This window comes from Halichoerus grypus, chromosome 2 (assembly GCF_964656455.1).
Source record: "Halichoerus grypus chromosome 2, mHalGry1.hap1.1, whole genome shotgun sequence".
Lineage (NCBI taxonomy): Eukaryota > Metazoa > Chordata > Mammalia > Carnivora > Phocidae > Halichoerus > Halichoerus grypus.
Window position 1 is genome coordinate 209,584,916 of NC_135713.1, and position 7,978 is coordinate 209,592,893.

The window sequence follows — 7,978 nt, forward strand, 5'->3', positions numbered from 1 at the left end:
AGTTAGGGGTAGGCTTAAGCTTAGGGTTAGGAACCAGGAGCATGGAGGGTTCAATCTTCCAGAAGTGTGGAGACCTCCCTGGAGGTATGAATTGAGGTCAAGGGTTAGAGTGAGGATCAAATTTAGAGTTTGTGTTCTGGGGTGGGGGCTGAATGTGTCAGTTGGCTTCAGTTTTCATTCAGTATCCTTTGCACTAGCTTCATTCTGGTATTTCAAATGGTATGATATCCTTTTTGTCTCTGAGCCATGACTAGGGTTAGGGTTAGGCTCCAGGAGATGGAGGGTCCTATCTATCAGCAGTGTGGTGGTTGCCCAGGAGGCCTGAGTTGAGGACGACTGTTAGGGTGAGGATTAAGCTTAGAGTTAGTGTTCAGGAGGGTGCTGCATGTGTGGGTTCGCTTAGGTTTTCATTCAGATTCATCCTGCTCTAGCCCCATCCGGTCTTCCATTGGCACAGTTTCTTCTGTGCTGCTGGCTGATTTTTCTGGTGTTGGTCAGGTGTTAAATCCCTTGTTTCTCAGACCAGGGTTTGGGCCTGGGTTATACCAGAGCCATGACTAGGGTTTGGGTTAGGCCCCAGGAGTTGGAGGGCCCTATCTGCTTGCAGTGTGGAGACATTCCCGGAGGGCTGAGTTGAGGATGAAGGTTAGGGTGAGGGTCAAGTTTAGGGATTTTGTGGAGGGTGGGGCTGAATGTGTGGGTTGGCTTAGGTTTTCATTCAGAATCCTACAGTAGTTCCATTCCTGTCTTCAAAATGGCACAATATCCTTCTGTGTGCTTGGCTGAGTACTCTGGTGTTGGTCAGGTGTCCCCAGTCCTCTGTTTTTGAGAACTAGGCTTTGGGCCTGCGTAGTGCCAGAACCATGACTAGGGTTACGGTTAGGGCCCAGGAACTTGTAGGGTCCTATCTGCTAGCAGTGTGGAGACCCTCCCAGAGGGCTCATTTGATGGGGAGGGATAGGGTGAGGGTCAATCTTAGGGTTTGTGTTCAGGGGGGCACTGAATGTGTGGGTTAGGGTCCTGGTGCCAAGGACTGAGAGCATAGGGACCCGGGGGCCCAGGGGTGGGGGACCTTAGGGCCTGAGGCTGGGGGGCAGGGACACTGGGGGTGAGGCATGGGGGCGAGGGTCAGAGGGGCTGGGGGGTGGAGAATCCGGGGGTGGAGGGGCCAGGATGGTGGGATGGGTATGGATGTCCTGGGGCAGAAGGGCGCAGGGGTCGGGGGGCGTGAGGGGGCCTTGGCTTAGGTTGGTGGGCGTGCAGAGTCACGGCCCCTCTGTGCTCCTAGAACCAGGCGGCCTGAGTCAGAGTGGGCAAGGGGGACAAGCCGGTGACGTACGAGGAGGCGCACGCGCCGCACTACATCACCCACCGCAAGGGCTGGCTGTCGCTGCACACAGGTGAGGGGCCGCGGTGCTGGGGGCCCTGCGGATGACGTTCTCAGCCGTGGCTGTCACGCAGACACCAGGTAAACACGTGCGGAGGCTGGATTCAAGTCCTCCTCATTCAGAGGCTCCATTCTCAGATTTCGTACTCCTGAGTCGCCGTGGGACGTGGGCATAGCGGGCACCGCGCCCACACCTTCCCTGCCGGGGCGCCGCCGTCTTCATGCCGCTCGTGCTGTAAACAAGTGTTCTCTTCGAGACCCATTAGTGCCCCCTGTTTAGTTCTGTGCTTTTTGTGGGGGACTTCGCTGCCTTAAAATAGCCCTAATGCTGAAGTGTGAAGCCCAAGAAGGGTGTGACGTACATCGGGGAGAAAATATGCATGTTAGGTAAGCTTCCTTCAGGCACGAGTTATGATGCTGTTAGCAGAGTTCAGTGTTAATGGGTCATGTGTATGAAACAAGGGATCTTTAAGCAGAAACACACACGAAACAAGGTTATGTATTGATGTGTCTTAACCAAGGGTATGCAGAAACCAAACCCCTTATATCCCCTAGGAGCAAGGGTTCAGTGTTCCCTAACTCATTGCTCATGGTGACCTTATAGAACATAACTACTGGGAAGTAAGGAGAATCAGCTGTGCTTTGTTCAGTATGAGGCTTCTCAACTTGGGTGTTTTGAGATCCATCTGTCTAGAGAACTTAAAATACAGATTCCTGTCCCCCACCCTTTTCAGGTTCTGGTTCTAAGGTCTGGGGCTGGGTGTGGAGACTCTTCAGGCATACTGTAGGAGGTGTAGGAGTTTCAGGATCTACACTGAGAATTCACTGGTTGAGGCCATGGCCCTGGATGGTGAGAGAGCTCACGTCCCCAGTCTCAGAAGTAGCTGGTGGCCTCATCTCTCTGGGCCAAGGGTTGGCCAGTGCTTCTATAATGTTCAGAAACAGTGGGAAAGGTCTAGACAGGAAAGGATCATCTGAGTTTTGTGCCCTGCTAAGGCCTCAGTCTTCCCTTTTGTAAAACCAGGATAACCGATAATACCTACTTCACAGGATTTGTTTGTGAATGTAATGAAATAATGTACTTTGAACTTTAAAGTGTTATTCCTTTTATTCCACTTGTAGAAGAGCGAAGAAGCCAGGGTGGAGGTGGAATTGAGTGCACAGACTTTTGGATGTTACTTCTGGAGTTTCTCCTGAGTCTTCAAGGTGCCGTTCTCCTTTCAGGTAACCTGGATGGGGAGGACCATGCTGCCGAGTGAACGGTGGAGGATGTTTTCCTCCGAAAGTTCATGCTGGGCCCCTTCCCAGATCTCCAACTGGAGATTGTGCCCTGGTCCTGAGGCAGCTGCCTGCACACAAGTTCTATTCCCTGGTGGGCTACAGTGAGACTCTGCTGTCCCACTTTTACAAATGTTCCATCCATCTGCACCTCCAGACTGTGCCCTCCAAGGTCGTGTATATGTACATCTAAGACAGTCACCTTTTCTGCATCAGGCTCTAGCCTGCGAAGGACAGAACCGTGTGGGAAAGGAGTGAAGTAGAAATGGGGAAATACATCCCCTCACTGTCTCGAGGATTCCTTTTCAAAGCTGATGTTGAATAAATAGACCTTCTGTGTTGTCTTGCCTCTAGGTTTGTCTTTCCTCCTTAGAGAAGAGAACTAGAATAGGGTTTCTTCGAGGATGCTCCAAGGCTCCCCAAAAGGCTGCCAGTCGTTTGAGGTTTGGGTAATAGCTACAGTGCAATGAGTCTCTTGTCACTTTACCAGGAAGTTTACCTGGAGTTCTTTGTTGTCTCTCAAAGTGGAAAAATCCATTTTTGGTCATTATAAAATAATCAACATTAATTTTTTAAAATTTGAAACAGTATGGACATGTGTCAAGTCAACCATGAAAGTTTCTTGTCATTCTTCCACAGAGAGAACTACTGTGAACAGTTTATTTTATTTCCAAGTGTACTTTTTTCCCTCCAGAAATACCTTAATGGATACTCATTGCTTATTAAACAAGCTTTCAATTGAGCACCTACTCTGTGCCACAGATTCTTCTGAGTGTTTGGAATCCATCAATGTACAAAACATTCTGTTCCAAGATCCCTGCCTTCGTGACACTTGTATCCCCATGGAGGTGGACAGGGAGGATTAGGCAGCCCTGAGGACTCCAAGCAGGTGAGGGAGGTAGACCTACAGCTCAGTGCGGGAGAGCAGTTCAGGAAGGGGCATCTGCAAGAGCCGCACGTGGTGCTGGGCTGTGGGGCAGAGACTGCTGACCAACTTCACTCTGACACTGATCTTGACCCTCACCTTGGCCATGGTCCTGGTACACCTAACCCTGAACCTCAACCTCACACATCCTAATCTCAACCCTGACCTTGACTTATTCCTTCATCCTGTAAAACCTTGCTCATTCAATGTTTACAGATCATTTTATAGATTATTAAAAGTGTGACTTTGTTGAATTTTTAAAAAACCAAACTAATTCTTTTAAACTGTTAAAAGTATAATATATTTTAAAAATTCTCGGAGTTACTCTTAAGGCGAGCAGAGGAAGACCCAGGAGCCTGGAAAAAGGCTGTTATTATTGAATATGTTCAGATCTACTTAGGAAACAAGTATGATTTATGTTCCACTTATTTTCAGAAAGAATTTGTGTCAACTAACAGTATTGAACCCACACAAAATAGTGCAGTTCGGAGGAAAACAAAGTGCTAATCAACAGCCTCAAGAAGCAGAGAAAGAGCCACACCCAGGAGCAAAGAAGACATATCACGGAGGCTAGGCTCAGGCTGATGTGCAGTCTGTAGATCCTCTGGAGCTAGAATGCCCCCAATGCCCCTGAGGGTCGCGGGTCAGGCAGAGCTCAAACCCTGATGCTGCACTGTTGTAACCGGTGACAAGTCTCCTGGTCACTTCCTCCATGAGACACACCCCACCCGCTCACTACTCCAGCCTGCTTCTTGGAACTCCCGTTCCTCTTTTTGAGCCTCGTTTGCGCTAATGTTTACTCACTGTTGCCCCCGTGTGGCCACTCTTCAGATAGCACGTGGCGGAATGTGTTTCAACCTATCAAATTCAAGGGAGAATGAGACAGAATAAGGTTGGTCCTTGGATCCCCCCGCTCCTAATAACCATCAAATAATTTATAAGCCATATTCTAAATAAGAGTATATCTTAACTTGATATTAGGGTTAGGGTCAGGGTCAAGCTGAATACATTAATTATGTACAGCTTTTTGTATGTCAATCATACCTCTATAAAGTGTATTTAAAAAAAAAAGGGAGAGAATATAGTCACTCAAAGCACTGAGCACCTTTCCTGTCACAGTAAATATGTAACTAAACATAACTATTGTTTAACCTTAGCTGAGGACCGGGAGCTGGTCCTACAGGTACTTGGCAGGTAACATCTGTGGCCAGCTGCCCATCTCTCCCCCCGACACCCACACCCAGCTCAGCACATCCTCTGCTTTGCTCAAGGGCAGCCCAGACAGAGAGATCAGGTCCAGGTGTGGTTCCCTCCTGTCAGGCATGGCTTCCTTCTGACAGGTGGAGAAGGTGGTCAGCTCACAGACACACGACATCTTCTTTTGGTTACTTGCTATTTGCCTCCCCTTTGTGTCACCCTGGTCCTTAACCTTTAGCTCCTGCGAGAACCTGGCTTTGCAGATTTCTGTTGACATTTCAAAGTGTGCAGATCTGTGTTGACTTTGTTCCCTGTCCTTGGGTCGGATATAAAGGCAAGAAAAGTTATCATACTGGGAAGTAACAAAAATAAGTATCAAGTGTGCTCTGCGCCTGGTACCTCAGACTTGAAAGAAATGGCAAAGCACGTACTTCATGTTATACACAACCAGCTTTAGGGACTCATATAAGCATGTAAAATGAAAGTGTACGTGAAGAAATCTCATTACTGAACTTTTGCTTTGCAGAAGAGAGTTCAGCGACACCTCCCCCCCCCATCATTTCCTGTCTGGCCAATACCCTGTCACACTGAGACATGTAGCCACACAAGGACACAACCGTGATCATCCTCCTGGACCATTCCCGGTCCCCCTGCCCTCTGCTCTGGACAACCCTGCACACCCCCAGTTCTCCTGAGCCTCCCCTGTAGTGACACAGCTGGGATCATCCTCCTGGAGCATTCCTGGTCCCCCTGCCCCCGCTCTGGCCAACCCTGCACACCCCCAGTCCTCCTGAGCATCCCCTGTAGTGACACAGCTGTGATCATCCTCCTGGAGGATTCCCTGTCCCCCTGCCCCCGCTCTGGCCAACCTCGCACACCCCAGTCCTCCTGAGCGTCCCCTGTAGTGACACAGCTGGGATCCTCCTCCTGGAGCATTCCCGGTCCCCCTGCCCCTGCTCTGGCCAACCCTGCACACCCCCAGTCCTCCTGAGCGTCCCCTGTAGTGACAGCTGTGATCATCCTCCTGGAGCATTCCCTGTCCCCCTGCCCCCGCTGTGGCCAACCCTGCACACCCCCAGTCCTCCTGAGCGTCCCCTGTAGTGACACAGCTGGGATCCTCCTCCTGGAGCATTCCCTGTCCCCTGCCCCTGCTCTGGCCAACCCCGCACACCCCCAGTCCTCCTGAGCATCCCCTGTAGTGCCAGCTGTGATCATCCTCCTGGAGGATTCCCGGTCCCCCTGCCCCTGCTCTGGCCAACCCTGCACACCCCCAGTTCTCCTGAGCCTCCCCTGTAGTGACACAGCTGGGATCATCCTCCTGGAGCATTCCTGGTCCCCCTGCCCCCGCTCTGGCCAACCCCGCACACCCCCAGTCCTCCTGAGCATCCCCTGTAGTGACACAGCTGTGATCATCCTCCTGGAGGATTCCCTGTCCCCCTGCCCCCGCTCTGGCCAACCTCGCACACCCCAGTCCTCCTGAGCGTCCCCTGTAGTGACACAGCTGGGATCCTCCTCCTGGAGCATTCCCGGTCCCCCTGCCCCTGCTCTGGCCAACCCTGCACACCCCCAGTCCTCCTGAGCGTCCCCTGTAGTGACAGCTGTGATCATCCTCCTGGAGCATTCCCTGTCCCCCTGCCCCCGCTGTGGCCAACCCTGCACACCCCCAGTCCTCCTGAGTGTCCCCTGTAGTGACACAGCTGGGATCCTCCTCCTGGAGCATTCCCGGTCCCCCTGCCCCTGCTCTGGCCAACCCTGCACACCCCAGTCCTCCTGAGCATCCTCTGTAGTGACAGCTGTGATCATCCTCCTGGAGGATTCCCTGTCCCCCTGCCCCCGCTGTGGCCAACCCTGCACACCCCAGTCCTCCTGAGCGTCCTCTGTAGTGACAGCTGTGATCATCCTCCTGGAGGATTCCCTGTCCCCCTGCCCCCGCTGTGGCCAACCCTGCACACCCCAGTCCTCCTGAGCATCCTCTGTAGTGACAGCTGTGATCATCCTCCTGGAGGATTCCCTGTCCCCCTGCCCCCGCTGTGGCCAACCCTGCACACCCCCAGTCCTCCTGAGCGTCCCCTGTAGTGACAGCTGTGATCATCCTCCTGGAGGATTCCCTGTCCCCCTGCCCCCGCTGTGGCCAACCCTGCACACCCCAGTCCTCCTGAGCGTCCTCTGTAGTGACAGCTGTGATCATCCTCCTGGAGCATTCCCTGTCCCCCTGCCCCTGCTCTGGCCAACCCTGCACACCCCACTCCTCCTGAGCGTCCCCTGTAGTGACAGCTGTGATCATCCTCCTGGAGCATTCCCTGTCCCCTGCCCCTGCTCTGGCCAACCCTGCACACCCCCGTCCTCCTGAGCGTCCCCTGTAGTGACAGCTGTGATCATCCTCCTGGAGCATTCCCTGTCCCCTGCCCCTGCTCTGGCCAACCCCGCACACCCCCGTCCTCCTGAGCGTCCCCTGTAGTGACAGCTGTGATCATCCTCCTGGAGCATTCCCCGTCCCCCTGCCCCCGCTGTGGCCAACCCTGCACACCCCCAGTCCTCCTGAGCGTCCCCTGTAGTGCCAGCTGTGATCATCCTCCTGGAGCATTCCCTGTCCCCTGCCCCCGCTGTGGCCAACCCCGCACACCCCCAGTCCTCCTGAGCGTCCCCTGTAGTGACAGCTGTGATCATCCTCCTGGAGCATTCCCGGTCCCCCTGCCCCCGCTGTGGCCAACCCTGCACACCCCCAGTCCTCCTGAGCGTCCTCTGTAGTGACAGCTGTGATCATCCTCCTGGAGCATTCCCTGCCCCCTGCCCCTGCTCTGGCCAATCCTGCACACCCCAGTCCTGAGCGTCCCCTGTAGTGACAGCTGTGATCATCCTCCTGGAGCATTCCCTGTCCCCCTGCCCCCGCTCTGGCCAACCCTGCACACCCCCATCCTCCTGAGCGTCCCCTGTAGTGACACAGCTGTGATCATCCTCCTGGAGCATTCCCTGTCCCCTGCCCCTGCTCTGGCCAATCCCGCACACCCCAGTCCTCCTGAGCATCCTCTGTAGTGACACAGCTGTGATCATCCTCCTGGAGCATTCCCTGTCCCCTGCCCCTGCTCTGGCCAACCCCGCACACCCCAGTCCTCCTGAGCATCCTCTGTAGTGACACAGCTGTGATCATCCTCCTGGAGCATTCCCTGTCCCCTGCCCCTGCTCTGGCCAAC

At 53.7% G+C, this 7,978-nt stretch overlaps 1 long non-coding RNA gene across 1 annotated transcript; it reads left to right on the top strand.

Annotated features, from left to right (window-relative positions):
- The first annotated feature begins 1,267 nt into the window (after positions 1–1,267).
- LOC118536108 (uncharacterized) lies at positions 1,268–3,008 on the top strand. The gene is made up of 2 exons (XR_013445451.1): positions 1,268–1,400; positions 2,612–3,008. It is a non-coding gene; the product is annotated as an uncharacterized LOC118536108 (long non-coding RNA).
- The last annotated feature ends 4,970 nt before the right edge of the window (positions 3,009–7,978 follow it).